Source organism: Haliotis rubra, unplaced genomic scaffold, assembly GCF_003918875.1.
Source record: "Haliotis rubra isolate DU_JTF1 unplaced genomic scaffold, ASM391887v1 Scf583, whole genome shotgun sequence".
Classification (NCBI taxonomy): Eukaryota; Metazoa; Mollusca; class Gastropoda; order Lepetellida; family Haliotidae; genus Haliotis; species Haliotis rubra.
Window position 1 is genome coordinate 81,272 of NW_025767283.1, and position 20,810 is coordinate 102,081.

The following is a 20,810-nucleotide window of genomic DNA, read 5'->3' on the forward strand; positions in this document are numbered from 1 at the left end:
GACAGCTGTAATACATACACATTGATGGATTTAACTGAATAATAGAAAGGTCTTTCATAATGGCATAGTTGTAGATGTAACTCATTTGCTGCTGTTTAATTAATAATTGATGAAAAAGAATGTATTCATCCTGTTTGAAAAGAGTTAGTTGGGAATCAGAAAAAAAACAATCATTCATAGGTAAGAGATTATGATAATGTGTAAGGGGAGAAAACTATCATAAATTATGAATTGATCCAGCTGTAATTGTTGCCATTCATGTCAGACTAATCTAAAAGGATACTTCTCTCAACATAAATATTGCACCCAATATATTTTCAATTTGCATCCTCTGAAAATTTTATCGTTATTCATTAGTATTACAGTTGGAAGCTATTGTGAATGTGTTTATTGTTATTGGACTTTTAAGACACCATTTCAAAATATTTTTTTATTAACTGCACTCCAGGTGTTCGTTATTTATTTGGGTTAATTGTTTGCTGTAGTGTGAATCCTGTTATGTTAATCTGATAATATTTTCTCCTTAAAAATGTCTTCAGTTACAGTGGTACAGAATAAGTACACCTGATCTACAATAAATCAATTTTATGGTATAGTAACACAGTATTGAAAATTAGTTCAAATATTCCCCATGCAGGTCAATTTAGGTAAATTAATTATTCACCTCCAAATCAGTCAAGAAAGAACTTGAAAAAAATCATCCAGTTTTGTCTTGCACATTGTGTCCCACCAGAGACCATATAATAGATATGGTCTCTGGTCCCACTCATGTTGATTGAATAGTTTCTACATGATGATGTGGCGATTCGTTTTTCCTCTGCGATTGTAACATGTAGCTACGCGCACATCCCTATCACCACTAGTCCTGTACAACTGAAAATAAATGCGTGAATAAATACCCTATATCTATAAAACAGAGTCGATAGGACAAAACATTTTAAACAGAAAAAATACCAAACAAATAATTTCATCACATGAATAATACAAAAAATTTGTTTCGTCCAGATCCACTCGAGGAGAGCTATCTTGATCTACATATTACTTATAATCTCGATTATCCAGCTCAAGAATTAACAACACTACTCCCATGTGGAAGTGGATGATTTGAATCCAGGTCAGGAATTACGTCTTTTGCTTTGTTCATATGTTGATAAAGTAAACGTAATTGACTTCCCTTGGTAATATTTCCACTACTGTGACTTTAGAGTAGCTTCCCTTCATAAATGCTGCGCAACATGGTAAACGTAACCTAGATATCTAGGTCATATGACTTATCGTGATGTGTCGTGATGTACAGTAATTATTCACCCTTCAATCCGTGGATATGCTACAGAAACATTTGTGTAGCCCTTTCCCATTTCTCTGCGATTTCCCTGAAGTACTGGACAGTTTCGTAATGTACCGTTCAAGGGAAATTTGAAACCAGGAAGTATACATTGAGTTTTGTCGCCATTATGCGATTGTGTCCTTGCCCCATTTAGCCTCGTTTTGGTACAGATATGAATATTCATGAGGCCTCATTAAGAATGGTCTATTCCATTCAAAGTGACAATGACGTCTGTGAAAATTAATAGGCGTAAAACTTAAGTCAATTGAATGATGTTTAATAGATTAATGTATTTTAATTATCATTACCACTGACATATCAACATTTATTAGGGAAATAATCCATCTGTCAAGCCACAGTAACGATATCCACTGCTCACACTATTATAATCTCATTCAGTGCTTAACACTCAATGCGTTTATTGAAGCCATTCACACTTACTTTCAGTTCATTCTTCCCGCTCTTTTATGTTTGCTTACGTCACTTCCAGTTATGTTAATTCCAATGACGTCATGTGTCTACTTCTGATTACGTCATCTTTTGTTCATCCGTTGATTTTTTAGATTCACACAGTTAGTCTATCCTCTTTGTATCCTGCATTGTTATATTTTCGCTTGCAAAAAAAGTTATATTTCCGCTTTCACGTCGAGCAGTTAGTGTGAAGTTTCACTTTGATATTGTTCAAGCGTGTGGATTCTTGGCGTTATTGTTTGGAATACTACGAATTTGCGACTACACACTCGGTATGCCTCCCAAGCGAAGAGCGGCAACAAATCACAGGTTGGTGAGGAACGGGGGAAAAGTCAGGAAAACAACCTATTCTTCGACGAAGGCTTCAACAACAAATGCGTCGGGTGAGTTACGAAGCACAGAATCTTTTCATAGACCCCTGTCTACTGTTCCTCGGGTTCAGGTTGAGTCTTCACTCCTTCTCCCGGTGCACGAACCGGATAATGTTGTTCCAAATAGCACTCCCGATACTAATTTTCAGGAAAACGCAGCAGATAAATTGTCTGCTCATTTTTGTGCAATTTTGGCTTTAATTAACAAGTCGAATTTGCCTCAAACGTCTTCCTCACAGGCATTTCGTACTCCCGCCAATTCTAACCATGCCGCTAGCTCTAGTCTTATTCAGGGGCCGTATTTATCAAACAACTTAAGTCATTAACCCCCCTTGATGCCACAGGGACATATATGTCCTTCCCCTTCAACCCTCAATTTAAAGTCCAATAAAAATCAATATATCCCACGCACACAAATACACTTCACAGTTTCGAATTCAGCGGGAAATTTCCTGTTTCTTGATAACATCCACTATTATTTTAGACAAAGCTCAAGTGCTGGAAATGACCTTTCAAAATAGGTTTCATCGAAAATGTCGCCATTTTGGACACAGTACTAAATCGCGATTCACAGCGTTATTTGCTTTATGTTTTGAAATGTGAAAATCGGATAATTACTGGGAGTACTGAATTTAAAAAATAACACATTCATGATCACTGATATCAGTTTTAAATGAAATCGCTAATGATAATTCTGAAACGTTGCCGATGAATCTAAAATCGGTTGGATGTTTTTGAAAATGCACTTGTGACTTACACGAACGCCGTAGAGCGCTTTCCGCCATATTGGATAGTGTTTACAAAATCACGTTTCGCGAAGGCCGGTATTGAGACGCCTATTACATCACGTATATTTCATATTCAGCTTCGAAAAATGCATCAATGAATTCCCCATACATTTTAGAATCAAACTGCAACTGGTCTTTTTCACCAATGCCAACTGTCTAGATAAAATGAGACGAAACATATTGGGTGTGAAAACGAACGCTGTGCTCGAAAGACTGCGCTGGTTCGAAATGTAAACAAAGACAAAAACCTGTTTTACACTGTGTAGCATTTTCTGAACTTTTCCAACATTCATCCGTCTATTCATTGCTTGCAATGGCTCAATACCTTTGGAATATGCATGGAAAGAGTATCGTAGCAAGAAATAGGAAATTATAAATAGATACAATGCAATGATTTGATAATTCATAAGAAATTGTCAAAGTTTCCGTGCAGCGTGACGCCATGACTGATGCAAAATCACGCAGAACGACAACTGTAATCATCAGCATTTTTGGCTTCTTCTCTTACTTACATTAAAAATGATAAAAACATATAACAATACACAGATAGTCAGAATCATTCTGATTACTTACATCTCATATTTATGTACAAACGATCCCTGAATCAATGGAAGGGTCCTCCAAAAATCCTGTGTATCCTTGTCAGCAAAGCCGCCATTTTGTAAGAAATAGGTCATCGGTAGTGATGTCATACGTCAACATTGTTGTACATATTAGGCAATTTCTTTGAGGTGAAGGTCGGTTGAACAAGAGTAAACACAATCGCCTAATCGATCCGATTACACTGTCAGTATTATGATGTATATTTTGTAGAAAGTTCAGACACTTTTTCATGAAACTGACTTCAGTATCTACATTTAGCCTTGTTCAATATCATATCATACGTGCATATAGGGTTTACGGTGTTTTATTCTTTGAAAGTTTTTGATTGTTTGAATATTATTTACATTAGAAATTCACACATTTAGTGCAGTACACCATATTCTAAACCTTTACACAAGTGTTAGAAGATCAAACGTAGCCATAACTGCAACTGCTTTTAGTTCCTATGATGTACAATATTCAATGCATTTGAACTAATATTGCAGTTTCACATGAACAGGTTAATGAACGGCGATTTAATTCAACCTTATAAGTAAAACTGATAATATTTAATGAACATGATTTATATATGTTATGAAATGTATATGCACCCATATTTAAAGGAATTGTCTAGTTCTTTGCACTTTTTTGTGTCGTTTTATAGAGAAAACAATGATGTAAATTGATTGGCCAGGTGCGCGTTTGTCGGAAACGTTTTATGATTCGCTATCATTGTTTTCGATAATATAATCAATTCATATTCGATTTAAAAATATTGTGATGACAGGATATCAAACTCTAACTATATTTGTAAGAAAATTGTTTAAAAATATATAAACCATGTCATGTCTTAATTTGGACAAATCTGACATCCATATTCTAATATATAGTACGTACTAGTTCCATATATAAAGCTATTTTTTTGCATCTTCCATTGCATACTTATGAAGAGAAATAGCTACATAATCATAAACAAAGAAAATTCTTATCCTAAACAAAATATTCGGGTGTTGTGAAATGTTATTTTTCATTTACGTTAAATTGATGCCAAACATGTCCCCGTGTTGCTCACAAACAGATACACAGTCAAACTGTCTAATTGTTGATATATTCAGGACACTATTTAAACCGAAAAATCAGTCATTTTATGTTTTGTCTAAAGAGTGTTAAATTCTGACATAGAAGCCGAGACCTTTCACACAATTAATGGAAATTAGGTGAGATATGTACTAATCAGCATACCAATGATGTCTTTTTCCGACGTCGCAAAATGCATAAAACAAGCAATGACGTCAACTAAAATGGTGTATTATTTTCAGCAATTTCATTACATTTAAAGATATGGCTAGTACTCTGGTAATAACGATGCAAAATTAGTCAAAATACATCTACACAAACAGGACATGATGGGAATCTAAGAACTAACTTATATATCGGATAGGGCCATCCAAATCGTTATGACGTGCTTTCACATGTACTACGTTGTCATCTTTTCTTATAAATTGTGAAACTACCAAAGCGTATCCGCTCACATTGAGGAACTTTGAATTGGAATAGTTTGGTTCACCGTGAACACAAAATAACGAAAATATAGCGTCCGTGTCCACAACAAATACTCTCCATGTGATCTGAGTTACATTGACCTAGTGTTAAGCATAACGGAGTTATGCCCCCTTATCATTATACGTGTATGACCTCCCTGTCGTCGTTTGACGTCGTAGAAGAAAATCCATTTTTGACATTTATTGCGAGTCATTTTTAATGTTGAGCGTATTATGTTATGCATAAGCACATAAACCCAATTCATATACACTTATGTCGTTCAGATACCTGGCTGTATTTTCTTCGCTCACACTTTCCGTAAAGATGCCAAATTAAAAAAATCGTAGCACAGTGCTTTTATCGGTGCGCAATAAAAAGCGGAGAAATGTACTGTTTCTTAACGCATAACAAAAAATTTGACAACATTTAGCACGGTCTATTTCTCAAACCTAGGAGGTAGTTGCACTTATATTTATACTAACGGATAGGAAATTTAATATTCTACATTTCTGTGTAATTGTATAGCCGTACGTAGATCCAGGACCACGCGAGCGCAATTCTCGCACAACGTTCACTTTTCAAAGCGTATGAAAATGTGCGCCTGAAAAAAAAACTCGGCAGCCAGGGGGTTAAAGAAACTTAAGTCAGTTAAAAAACTTAGATTTCTCGTTTTTTCGACTTAAGTTTTGTGGTAAAACTTAAGTCATATGTATCAACAGACTTAGACTTATGTTTTGTCATTTTTTTACTTAACTATTAAGACTCACCTTAGTAGGCTTAAATCAACTCTTTTTGACTTAAGTCATGTGAAACAAAATGGCTGCCACACGTATTCCAAGAATATTTAATGAAAGAAGAGAAGTTCTGCATACATTAGATGATAATGAGCTGTTACAAAGGTACAGATTTGACAGAAACAGTATTGTTTACATCTGTGATTTACTGGAACACGAACTAAGTCCCGTAACGCATCGGAGTTGTGCAGTGTCCTGAGTTACCAAAGTGCTCGTCACTTTGCGTTATCTTGCCACTGGCAAATTTCAGATGTGCAATGGCGATGACCATGGACTGAGCCAACCCACCATCTCAAGAGTCATCGAACAAACGCTTCGATCACTCACAAGTCAGCGTATGGTCCGTAGATTTGTCACCTTTCCCACGCAAGCCCAAGATATAAGACGACACCAGCGTCGATTTTATCACATTGCCAACTTCCCCGGTGTAGTAGGCGTCATTGATGGCACTCACATTCAAATTCAGGCCCCATCCGTGAATGAGAATGAATTCATTAACAGGCATCACTACCACAGTATTAATACACAGATAGTGATTGACAGCGACGACCGGATCATTGACATCGTAGCACGTTGGCCTGGCTCAACACATGACTCCCGCATCTTGACAACAAGCGGGTTATGTCGGATGTTTGAGGGGAACATGTTACCTGTAAGTTGTCATCTGCTTGGCGACAGCGGCTACCCATGTCGGAGGTGGATTTTAACACCATTTTTGCGTCCCCTTCCTGGATCACAGACAAACTACAACAGGCATAATTGCTATTTCTTCGAGTCAGCTTCGAGTACTAACCACTAGAGTGATTTCCCTTGGTTATGTGAAATACAATCTCCAACATAAAAACGAAATGGAAGACTTACATATCTTTGCTAAATGTATTATTCGGGCAACATGTCGTGCAATCATAATGTCTACGTACTTCTTTTGTTGTAAGTGCATCTTGGGTGACTTATCAATGAAACAATATGTGTGGGCGAGTAAAGTGTATCATGATATCTCCATTTTGATTTAATACCACCCGTAAATATTATATGATCATCTAGTGATTCCAGTTGTATTTATTGCAAATTTTCAGATCACATAAAAAAAACAGAAACTGTGTGGAAAGAGGTATTGGACAACTGAAGCGGCGGTTTCATGTACTACATGGAGAAATCAGACTTTCCCCACAGAAGGCTTGCAAGGTATGCATTATAAGAATGTTTTTCTGTGGACTCCATTGAAGTTGCAAAAATCATTATTTTAACACATATATGTCCCCCAATAATACCCTAAGGACCTAATATGCATCAGGTAGATAAAGAAACCAACACAATTAATAAGATAAACAATAACTTTTATTTAATGAATACATTAACAAATCTCAAACAAGAATGTAAAAATGTCTACACTTTTTTCAGTCCATCCTAACATAAACAAGGTGGACAAGTCAGATATATGTGATCTTACTGTCAATAGCACCTCACTCAATATTGACAGATAATTATTGTTATCTAAAGTTCAACTGTAATAAAAATTAGTTATCTCAATAATCATATTTAAAAAGAATCATATTTAAGATGTATAGACAATCAAATATGAGTATACTTATACTGTGATCCTAGGTTTATGAACCTCAGAGAGGAACATTTTACGTGAAATGTTTTGTGAAATGAAAAAGATATATATTCAAATATCTGAATCGTGGCATTTTCTGTATAGCTACTAAATTAAAGCATAAAGATTGCCAGGATCAAATACTCTTCATGTCAGATTAGTAAGGGTAGGGATTTTACCAAGATATTATTAGATGTGAAATGCATTCATGGAAAGATGATGATGCTAGAAAAATTGGTTATGACTCAGTGATGTACCTCAGAAATCAGAAGATATACAGAAGTTACACCAAATGCTTTAATATGGATTGTGTTATCATTTAGCATAGTTGCTGGAACATCATTGAGATGATTGAAGGACAAATGTAGATATCATCTAACATCACTTTTGAAAATATTTTACAAAATTCCTCATGATGCCTTATCTATGCTCTATATTTGTTGTATATGGCAATAATTATGTTCTTGTGTAATTTCATTAAGTGTAGATATCTACCACAGTCTTAAGCGTTAATCATTCACAGCTTGAGTCATTCCGTCCCATTAAATGTTTATTATTTTTGTTTGTTCATAATAACCATTTACTATAAAAACAGATAAAGATTGTTCAATAAATATAGCATTAGCCATTCCAGTGGTAAGTGATATCTACACTATGGAGAATAAATCTATTGTGATATTTTGCTTGTCTTTGAAATATCTTGTTTCATATAAAAAAATCTTTCCGCATAAAAATGGTAGTTGAAAGATGGCTTCCACACCTCAATTCATTCTCCATAAAACTTAGGTGAAGAATATTGTTTTATGTTATGAATATTGCAATGAAAATGATTACAATCACAAATATGTTAAGATTATGTTGTATTATTACCAAACATTTTGACACTTTTACAATTATTGCCCACATTTTGGGCGCAATTTGAAAGCTGTAATAAAGAGAACGAACATGTACCATATTTATGATTTTTATGTTTTATCATTTTTCACCTTAATTAAAAATATATCGACCTTGGACATGTTTTCTCAAAAATTGGATCAGGATGGAAAAAGTGGGCGTGGCCGGTTGAGGTAAAGAAATGGCTGTATTTTTGGTTTCACTGAACCTATTTCCAAAAAGTAAAGTGTTTTGCTTTTCTGAGGCATATATGAATGATAAAATACAGAAAGAAATATTAATCTAGTCATTTTAAAAAATAGCCTGGACATGCTACTATTTACCTTGCAAAACATTCTTCGCCTTCCACAGTGCAGGGAATGCTGTCGTATATGGAAGCAGTACAAAATGCGGCTGTCACATTTGGGGGGTGACGGCTGGATAATGGTGACGGCTGGATAATGTATGATAAGCAGTTTCGTTGCAGAATGGCTCGTGATCCACTGAGACAATGGGGCAGAATTGATGGGTTGTGGCTACGCTACATGATACCACAACAAAACCGGATCAAAAGTGCGTCAGGTATGGTAGGGTACACAGGTTAACGGCACCAATGCTGGCAATAGACCATCCCCAAGTAACATTTGTTGGGATTTCAATAAGGGGTCATGTTGAAGGCTGTCATGTAGATATCCGCATAAGTGTGGAAAATGTGGCAGCACCTCATACGGGGCTTCACATTGCTTTCGACAGGACGGGGTCTCACGACCCCCAAACAGCAGCGTGCATCAAAACAAGCGGCCAAATGCATCAAAGCATAACTTCAATGGCACCAACTCCAGTAAAATTTGAAAAAATATGCCCATATTGGCTTTGTTTTGCCAGTGATAGTGTGCATAAACATCATGCAAGGTTATTGTTTTCAGGTGTTCAATCAGGTTTTCGTTTAAGGTACCAGGGTTGTCGTTCATACAGGTGGGCAGACAACTAAAAATCAGCCAAGGCTCCAGATGGTCGACATGTTGTTCAAGCAAAACTGGATAAGGAGTTGAATTTGGGAAGAATTGCAGGGCCATTTATCAACCCACCCTTTAAGAACATACAGGTATCACCTATTGGGCTTGTGCCGAAGAAACAGGAGTTGGCAACCTCTATAGTAACAATGGAAAAATCACCTGATGACTTTAGATTAATTCACCATCTCTCTTATCCACAGGGGAATTCCATTAATGATCATGTTTCTCAACAGGATTCCAGCATTACCTATGCACGATTCGACGAAGCGGTGCAAATGGCACAGAGACTAGGTCCAGGTGCATTACTGTCCAAGTTTGACATCAAGTCAGCTTTTCGCATCATTCCTGTACATCCTGCTGATTTTGAATTACTTGGTATCTATTTCCAAGGAAAGTATTATGTTTACCTTTTGGTTGCTCAATTTCATGTTCCATTTTTGAAATGTTCAGTACATTTCTGCAGTGGTGCTTATTGCAGACACTTGCAAACAAACAAATGATGCACTATTTAGATGATTTTCTTACGGGTGGCTGAGCGGATACACAAGAGTGCAGTGACGATCTGTCACACTGTTTACACCTCCTTCAAGACTTAGGTGTACCAGTAGTGCCTGAAAAGACTGTCCAACCAACAACTTGCATTACGTTCTTGGGGTTGGTTATCGACACAGGGGCGAGGGAGGTGAGAGTACCTCACAAGAAGATTCAGGAAGTCAGGCAACAGATATTGGAGATGTTGGCCTCAGATGCAAAGAAGGTAACAAAGCGAGAATTGCAGTCACTTGTTGGTAGACTTAACTTCATTTGCAGAGCCATTCCTATGGGACGAGCATTTTGCCGTAGATTGATTGACCAAATTAGTACAGTGAAATCAGCCTTTCATCGCATTCGGCTCAAACGCTCAGTGAAAGAAGATCTTAACATCTGGTTGGAATTTATTTCTAATTTTAATGGAATTTCGATCTTTCAGAGATCACATTGGGATGACAATAGTACATTGCAGCTTTTCACAGATGCAGCAGGCAGTGCAGGTTTCAGAGCATACTTCAGGGCCACTGGGTATATAGTCCCTGGCCAAAGGAGTGGGTGGAGTCAAGCGTGACCAGGGATCTAACATTTCTGGAGTTGTTTCCTATTGTTTTGTCAATCAGGCTTTGGGGGCAGGTCCATTGCAAATAGGAAGGTGCTTTTCAACTGTGACAATCAGGCTGTAGTTCACATTATTAACAAACAGTCTTGCAGACCCCCGAGAGTGATGTCTCTGGTTAGAAAACTAGTCCTGTTGTGCCTCAATTATAACATCCTCTTAAAAGCTAAGTACATAAGCACAAATGAAAATGTTATTGCTGATGCTCTTTCGAGATTTCAGTGGGCACGTTTTCAGACAGTAGCACCAGCAGCAGATCTAACACCAACACCAGTACCACAAGACATCTGGCAGATCTAGACCAGGAGGCACAGAGGCTTCTTCAGCGGTCACTTTCCAGCAACACATGGGCAACTTATGAAACTGCCATAAACACCTTGCACACCTTCCGGGCAGCGCATAATCTGAATCAGGTTTGGCGGGTACCAATTGACCACATGGTACACTTCATTGCTTACATGTCTTTGAGGCAATTTTCAGTACGTACTGTAAAGACATATATATCAGCTTTATCCACTTATCATAAACTCAAGGGGATAGCACATTGTACAGAGCATTTCCTGATACATAAGCTCCTTGCTGGCATGAGTAAAGGAAACACCACAACAGATATTCGCCAGCCCATTACACTTGATCTTTTACAATTCGTTATTTCAAATTTGCCATTTGTCTGTACATCATCCTTTGAAGCATGCCTTTTCTCAGCAGTTTTCCGCGTTGCCTTCTTTGGATTTTTCAGGGTAGGTGAATTAGTACAGAGTAAGACAGGCCAAGCAGGTATTGCAAGGAAAGATGTCATATTACGGAAAGAGCTTGGCCAAGTAACCTTGACGCTGCGACACTCAAAGGGAGATAGAGCCCAACAGGGGGTAGCAGTTACACTTACGGCAATTCCACAGCATCCAATGTGTCCTGTCAGCGGTATGGAGCAATATCTCAAAATACATCCCGCACAGGCAGAGTCAGCTTTTGTTCATTTTGACCAGTCTAATCTGACCAGATATCAATTTCAGGCAGTCATTAAGAAGGCCTTAGCCTTCAGTGGCTTACCCACCAATAATTATACATCTCATTCTTTCAGGATAGGTGCCGCCACCTCAGCAGCTGCAAATGGACTGAGTCAGCAAGTTATTCAAAAATTTGGGAGATGGGGGTCAGATTCATTTAAGTCATATATACGTTTGCCACAAATATCTATTTGACTTCAATCAAAATTTTCTGCGTTGTAAAATTATGTTTCAGTATGGCTTGTGGGGTCAAGCTACCTGGCGAGGGCTCAGCAGTTTGTCTCAAGGTGGACATCCTGTCTGTGGCTTGCCAGGGGAGGAATGAAGTGGGAGGAACTTCTTCCTATCGTAGAGCAACAACTTAAGTCCGCGCAGCATCCCAGGGCCATCCTATTCCACCTGGGATCGAACAACCTGGGATCAGTAGTAAAGGCCAGCCAGCTCCTCCTGGACATCCATGCTGATCTGTTGCGCATCAAATTATTGATGCCAAAGACCACAATCGTCTGGTCTAACATGCTGCCGTGGAGGCATTGGCACAGGGCACGCTGCTTCGACGCGGTGGAAATGTCAAGAAAGAAGCTCAACAGGAGGATCTCTAACAGAGTGCTTGAGATGGGGGGTGTAGTCGTGAAACACCCGGACATTACACCCAGTAGTCCTAATATGTATTGTTGGGATGGTGTCCACCTCTCCCATGAAGGTCTGTGTAAGTTTTCTCTGGCCATCCGCGAAGCCCTTGTGCCCTATCTGTAATGCATCCTAACTAATACGGTAAGTACAGCATTAGCGTAAGTATTACATTTCCATTATTAAATGGCTGGTGAGGGAAGGAATTTTGGTCTTAGGTGGGCTGAGCACATTAGTGCTTTTGGCCTGGTTCTTGTGGGCTGCAATCATTAATACTTAGGCAAAATATGATACTTTACTACACTATCTTAAGAGAAATGTTTAACCAACGTTAGTGCATACCTATACTACCCATAAACTATAGATAACGTGACGTTATGTTTATGACGTCGTGAGCGTCGCAAGCGTCCTCGTGCTTTAACTATAATAGTTCAGGGCGAAAGTGTGCTTTACTACACTATACATGGTTGTAGACCGAACTGTATTCCTTAAGTATGACTGGTTTTAGTCACGTTGTGGATGAAATATTGCCGATGTGACTATATGTCTTAACTCACTCACAGTTGTCATTCAGTCTTTCAGATTCATAAAAGCCAATCAACATGGCCAGACTAACCGGACAACAGTAAAATACGATACGATGCCACGCAATGTCCAGATTTTCACTGATTATACGCCAAACTGCGTGCCCCATGTCACTAATGTTACTGATTCAGAATCCCCAAGTGATAAGACAAAAATAACAACATATTGTGAAAACAAAACATGAGTAAAATATATTGATATCAGGTTCCCTTTCTCAGTAAATCCTTTGATTGTGTGTACATGATTCAGACTACAGTCCCGTACACACTATGATAATCTGGGCCGCTGATCACGCAACTACGCCATGCTGGGTGGTTGAGCATATGTGGAGTGTGTATAGTTGATCCGTAAGTATTCATGAACTGGTACACTGACATTTTCAGACGTAACAGTTTAATGTTGCTGACAGTAAGACTGCCTGTGAATGATACGCCATGTACTAGACATACACGGCTTGAGCGTTAACTCGATACATAGGGGTACATACACTCGCTGCCAGTAAGACTGCCTGTGAATGATACGCCATGTACTAGACATACACGGCTCGAGCGTCAACTCGATGTAGGGGTACATACACTCGCTGCCAGTAAGACTGTATATGAATGATACTCCATGTACTAGACATACAAGGCTCGAGCGTTAACTCGATGTAGGGGTACATACACTCGCTGCCAGTAAGACTATATAAATGATACTCCATGTACTAGACATACCTGGCTCGAGCGTTAACTCGATGTAGGGGTACATACACTCGCTGCCAGTAAGACTGCCTGTGAATGATACTCCATGTACTAGACATACACGGCTTGAGCATTAACTCGATACATAGGGGTACATACACTCGCTGCCAGTAAGACTGTTTATAAATGATACTCCATGTACTAGACATACACGGTTCGAGCGTTAACTCGATGTAGGGGTACATACACTCGCTGCCAGTAACTCTGTATTTGAATGATACTCCATGTACTAAACATACACGGCTCGAGCGTTAACTCGATGTAGGGGTACATACACTCGCTGCCAGTAAGACTGTATTTGAATGATACTCCATGTACTAGACATACACGGCTCGAGCGCTAACTAACTCGATGTAGGGTACATACACTCGCTGCCAGTAAGACTGCCTGTGAATGATACTCCATGTACTAGACATACACGCGGCTCGAAATGCTAACTCGATGTAGGGTACATACACACTCGCCGCCAGTAAGACTGTATTTGAATGATACTCCATGTACTAGACATACACGGCTCGAGCGTTAACTCGATGTAGGGGTACATACACTCGCTGCCAGTAAGACTGTATTTGAATGATACTCCATGTACTAGACATACACGGCTCGAGCGTTAACTCGATGTAGGGGTACATACACTCGCTGCCAGTAAGACTGCCTGTGAATGATACTCCATGTACTAGACATACACGGCTCGAGCGTTAACTCGATGTAGGGGTACATACACTCGCTGCCAGTAAGACTGTATTTGAATGATACTCCATGTACTAGACATACACGGCTCGAAGCGCTAACTCGATGTAGGGTACATACACTCGCTGCCAGTAAGACTGCCTGTGAATGATACCCATGTACTAGACATACACGGCTCGAGCGCTAACTCGATGTAGGGGTACATACACCGCTGCCAGTAAGACTGCCTGTGAATGATACTCCATTAACTAGACATACACGGCTCAAGCGTTAACTCGATGTAGGGGTACATACACTCGCTGCCAGTAAGACTGCCTGTGAATGATACTCCATGTACTAGACATACACGGCTCGAGCGTTAACTCGATGTAGGGTACATACACTCGCTGCCAGTAAGACTGCCTGTGAATGATACTCCATGTACTAGACATACACGGCTCGAAATGCTAACTCGATGTAGGGTACATACACTCGCTGCCAGTAAGACTGCCTGTGAATGATACTCCATGTACTAGACATACACGGCTCGAGCGTTAACTCGATATAGGGTACATACACTCGCTGCCAGTAAGACTGCCTGTGAATGATACTCCATGTACTAGACATACACGGCTCGAGCGTTAACTCGATGTAGGGGTACATACACTCGCTGCCAGTAAGACTGCCTGTGAATGATACTCCATGTACTAAACATACACGGCTTGAGCGTTAACTCGATGTAGGGGTACATACACTCGCTGCCAGTAAGACTTTATATAAGTGATACTCCATGTACTAGACATACACGGCTTGAGCGTTAACTCGATGCAGGGGTACATACACTCGCGGCCAGTAAGACTATATAAATGATACTCCATGTACTAGACATACACGGCTCGAGCGTTAACTCGATGTAGGGGTACATACACTCGCTGCCAGTAAGACTGTATATGAATGATACTCCATGTACTAGACATACACGGCTCGAGCGTTAACTCGATGTAGGAGTACATACACTCGCTGCCAGTAAGACTGCCTGTGAATGATACTCCATGTACTAGACATACACGGCTCGAGCGTTAACTCGATGTAGAGGTACATACACTAGCTGCCAGTAAGACTGCCTGTGAATGATACTCCATGTACTAGACATACACGGCTCGAGCGTTAACTCGATGTTGGGGTACATACACTCGCTGCCAGTAAGACTGTATTTGAATGATACTCCATGTACTAGACATACACGGCTCGAGCGTTAACACGATGTAGGGGTACATACACTCGCTGTGAGTAAGACTGCCTGTGAATGATACTCCATGTACTAGACATACACGGGTCGAGCGTTAACTCGATGTAGGGGTACATACACTCGCTGCCAGTAAGACTGCCTGTGAATGATACTCCATTACTAGACATACACGGCTCGAGCGTTAACTCGATGTAGGAGTACATACACTCGCTGCCAGTAAGACTGCCTGTGAATGATACTCCATGTACTAGACATACACGGCTCGAGCGTTAACTCGATGTAGGGGTACATACACTCACTGCCAGTAAGACTGCCTGTGAATGATATTCCATGTACTAAACATACAAGGCTTGAGCGTTAACTTGATGTAGGGGTACATACACTCGCTGCCAGTAAGACTTTATATAAATGATACTCCATGTACTAGACATACATGGCTTGAGCGTTAACTCGATGTAGGGGTACATACACTCGCGGCCAGTAAGACTATATAAATGATACTCCATGTACTAGACATACACGGCTCGAGCGTTAACTCGATATAGGGTACATACACTCGCTGCCAGTAAGACTGCCTGTGAATGATACTCCATGTACTAGACATACACGGCTTGAGCGTTAACTCGATGTAGGGGTACATGCACTCGCGGCCAGTAAAACTATATAAATGATACTCCATGTACTAGACATACATGGCTCGAGCGTTAACTCGATGTAGGGGTACATACACTCGCTGTCAGTAGGACTGCCTGTGAATGATACTCCATGTACTAGACATACAGGGCTCGAACGTTAACTTGATGTAGAGGTACATACACTCGCTGCCAGTAAGACTGTATATGAATGATACTCCATGTACTAGACATACGCGGCTCGAGCGTTAACACGATGTAGGGGTACATACACTCGCTGTGAGTAAGACTGTATTTGAATGATACTCCATGTACTAGACATACACGGCTCGAACGTTAACTCGATATAGGCGTACATACACTCGCTGTCAGTAGGACTGCCTGTGAATGATACTCCATGTACTAGACATACACGGCTCGAACGTTAACTCGATGTAGGGGTACATACACTCGCTGTCAGTAAGACTGCCTGTGAATGATACTCCATGTACTAAACATACACGGCTCGAGCGTTAACTCGATGTAGGGGTACATACACTCGCTGCCAGTAAGACTGCCTGTGAATGATACTCCATGTACTAAACATACACGGCTCGAGCGTTAACTCGATGTAGGAGTACATATACTCGCTGCCAGTAAGACTGCCTGTGAATGATACTCCATGTACTAGACATACACGGCTCGAGCGTTAACTCGATATAGGGGTACATACACTCGCTGTCAGTAGGACTGTATATGAATGATACTCCATGTACTAGACATACATGCCTCGAGCGCTAATTCGATGTACGGGACCAAAAAGTCAGTGGTGGTGTTCTTAATCATCGTTTTTGATCGAAAAAAAGTGATACGCTTGTGATAAGTTGAAACTTAAGTAAACATGTTGGAAGATAAAACAGTCGCATCACTGCGGCGACACGACATTATTTTTCAGGACACAAGAACGCCATATAATGGATGGTTACAATGGGCAGACTGTTCTACCACTAGACAAACTCCGTGTTTTCAGAAATATTACTTTTTGTTATTACCCCCTGCTTCCGTGTTGTGATCGGTTGTCATGAAACACAAAATGTCATCGATATATCGCAAATGGAACCTGGCCTTATATAATGATTCATGATTTACATGTCTCCGTTCTACAGTTTGGCAAAATAACTAGACAGAAGTGCTGGAAGTACAACACAAAACAGTCACATCCCCACTGCTTATCAATCAGCGGTGATCCTCTAGTTTATACTACTGGGTTCAAAGCAAGGAGCTGTACCGTGTATCACACATATTGTGTACATAAAGGGTTCTCCACTCAATCGGAACAACGTACTCAACTGTATTGACACTACATCACACTTGTACGCTTCTGGTCCACATCACTTGCCCGATAAGGGTCACCCTTAACTGTAATACTGACATTAAATTGTAGAATTGATAACGAATCCACATATCTTATTCTAACTTCAAGGAAAGATATTGTTATATTGAATCCCCTTTCGTAAACTCTTGTGCGTGATAATTCCATGTGTAGCGTAAATACATATGTGTGAGTATCATCGTACCAAAATGAACGGAATAAACCAGAGTGAGCACACACACAAGTTTAATTTCGGTGAAGATGCTAAAAGTAGGTGGTGATGAGAAAAAGTTTAAATCTGTTGGCAAACGTATGTTTTAGACGCTGTGGTCTGATGCGTGAAGGCAACTTAATGTCATCTTGTCACAATTACACAGAAATACAAAACTGAATGCGTTCAAAGTTCCATGTGATCACTGTTTCTCCCTGTGTCGATACTTGCAGGTTGAACCGTATATACATAAATGATGAGCCAGGTAAATGATACTTTCACATTATTGCCTGGCGAACTAGATACCTGAAAGGTCTTCATGTAAGATGTACAGTACATCACATGACCAGCTTATAGTTGCCATTCAGTCCTGCTAAATAACTTGGTAAGGAGAACAAAGACTCACTCCACGCCAGGTTGTAGTCGCAGCGTGGTAATGATGAATAGTCTTAAGAGGAAAACTGACAGTTTGGTTCATTTTGTAGGCAACTGAAGGTAAGTAAATTGTCTGCTTCATTAGTTTTTACATTTGTATATTTTGTGATACCCCGTCACTGACAGTTTTATAATACTAGGAACGATATCTAAGGGACAGCCCAAATTTGTATGGGTATTATTTTTCAGAAACGAAGTTGTGGAATTCTACCTGCACAATAAAATCAATATCTGGTCGATATCCCACGAGCATGAATGTGGGTAGGGCATCATCTGTGTATACTGGACAGCACCACAACAAGAGAGCAACTGATGAAATGCTGTTTCACATCAACAGATTTCCTGACTTTTTATTATAACACGTCACAATATAATTCTGGACTCACAAAGTCCAGAAACTCTCTGCACTGTGGGCACTTTCTGACAAGGGATTTGACCAAATTAAACATGCAGTTGTCATGAATATATGCCAAGGATGAAAAAATGGAGAAAAAAATTTCGAAATCTTTAAATTTGAACTCGCTCGCCCATGGGCGAGAATGTTTAAGTTTGCTCAGAATTCATGTTTTGGAGGTTGTAAATGAATGAGTGTATATTTATAAGCATCATGACACAAATTTCAACTCATTTTGACTTAATTCGACTAACTTAGGGCAATATTAAAAAATCTTGCCACTGGGTGAAAAATATGTTGGCCCATGGGCGAAAATATTTACTTTTACTCAAAATACATGTTTTCCATGTTTTGGAGGTTGTAAATGAACGAGTGTATACTTATGAGTATCATGAAACAAAATTCAACTCATTTTGACATAATTCAGCAATTTTAGAGTGATATTAAAAAATCTCGTCCATTGGCAAAAAATATGTTGGCCCATGGGCGAGAATGTTTAATTTCACTCAGAATTCATGTTTTGGAGGTTATAAATGAGTGAGTGTATGTTTATAAACATCATGACACAAATTTCAACTCATTTTGACTTAATTCGACTAACTTAGAGCGATATTAAAAAATCTCGCCCATGGGTGAAAAATATGTTGGCCCATGGGCGAGAATATTTACTTTTACTCAAAATACATGTTTTTCCCACATTCACTCGACCATACCCATTGCCGGTTGAGCCAAACCATTTTCAACTCTTGTTTTCTTAAAAGTGGCTTTCCCGGGCTGTTACTATCATCACACCCCAATCCAACCACCTGTCATTAATTACCTGTCATGAGCTATCAGTTGTATTGAAAGCACTTGCCATTGTTTCTTTACTTAATTGTTTCACGGATAGGTATGTAGTCACTCCAAATTCACCATATGTGCGTGACTGTCCTCTCCGACGTCCGCGCCCACCTCTCAACCTAGCAATCTCGATCCACTTTCTGCTCACTAACAAGCCATCTATAACTTCACCTCTCTCTCCAACCACAAAAACAATACACGCTGGCCATTTTTATTGACTTTAGCAAAGCTTTCGTAATGGTTTGGCACAACGGCATTATCCAAAAAATTACAGGAAAATGCCATACAAGGGCGTATTCTAAATTTCATACATGCATTCCTTAACAATAGTCAAATAATCGTCAATCCCACAACACCATCTCGGACCCATACAAATACATCAACTTCTGTGGCAGAGGGTTCAAGGTCACGTTTCCAGATCAAACATCACATAAAAACACACTCAAACACACACTCATCGACGGCAACACAATAAAATGGGAATATCCATGGTGGCAGACACAAACACAGGGCGTAATACACATAGACAACAGGGAAACACCATCAAACATACAGGAATATATCCACATTGCCAACAACAGCAGCACCCAACCCAAAATCACTGATTACAAAACCATTAACACAAAGCAGCCATCCGCAACCAAACCAAACACCCAAATCACTTTTCTCACGTTCCAGTCCACTACACTACCCAACTTCATCACTTTCGGAGCCCTTAATTACAAAGTACATCCACTTTGCAAAAAACCCAACCAATGCAAAAACTGTTTTCAATACAACCACACAACAGACAATTGCAGAAACTTCTCACTATGCCCAAGGTGTGGGTCAGACATGCACGACATCACAGAATGCACACACGCTACATACTGCGTAAAAATACACGGACATTCAGCAAATCAAAACACATGCCCCATAAAACAGACACAGATACTTAAACTCAACAAGCACCTCAAACACACTGACCTGCCCACACCAGCAGCCTACAACCACAGAACCAACTACTCTCTCCTCTCGCTATCATCCTCTACCCCTCAAACATCTCCTCCTCCTCCAACACCTCCAGCCCCTACCATCCCCTACCCTCGCCCCACCAAATCCCATAAATCCCGCCGCCCCATCCCTACCTCACTCCCAACCCTCCTCCCCACGCCAACCAATCAAACCACCCCAACCCATCCCGCCCCCCAAACCAACCAAAGTCCCAACCCAATCCCAAATACCCAACCCACTAAAAAAACAGTACTACTAAACAGTAGACTAAAACACCAAATTCTAACCCATAACTTAATCAAGCAGGACCAGAGTGGCTTCACTCCAAATAGACTAACTTTAGATCATATTTTACATCTGGAGCATGATATAAAGGTAGCACAAGCACAAAAACAATACACGCTGGCCATTTTCATTGACTTTAGCAAAGCTTTCAACATGGTTTGGCACAACAGCCTTATCCAAAAATTACAGGAAAATGCCATACACGGGTGAATTCTAAATTTTATACATGCATTCCTTAACAATAGTCAAATAATTGTCAAATCCCACAACCCCATCTCGGA

General features: G+C 39.8%; 1 protein-coding gene across 1 annotated transcript in view; it reads left to right on the forward strand.

Annotated features, from left to right (window-relative positions):
* Nucleotides 1-13,022: 13,022 nt before the first annotated feature.
* Nucleotides 13,023-20,810, forward strand: part of LOC124254805 — a 210,956-nt gene continuing 203,168 nt past the window's right edge. Inside the window, exon 1 of the mRNA XM_046688662.1 lies at nucleotides 13,023-13,077. The gene's annotated coding sequence lies outside the window, so the exon portion shown is untranslated. The remainder of the gene's footprint in view (nucleotides 13,078-20,810) is intronic.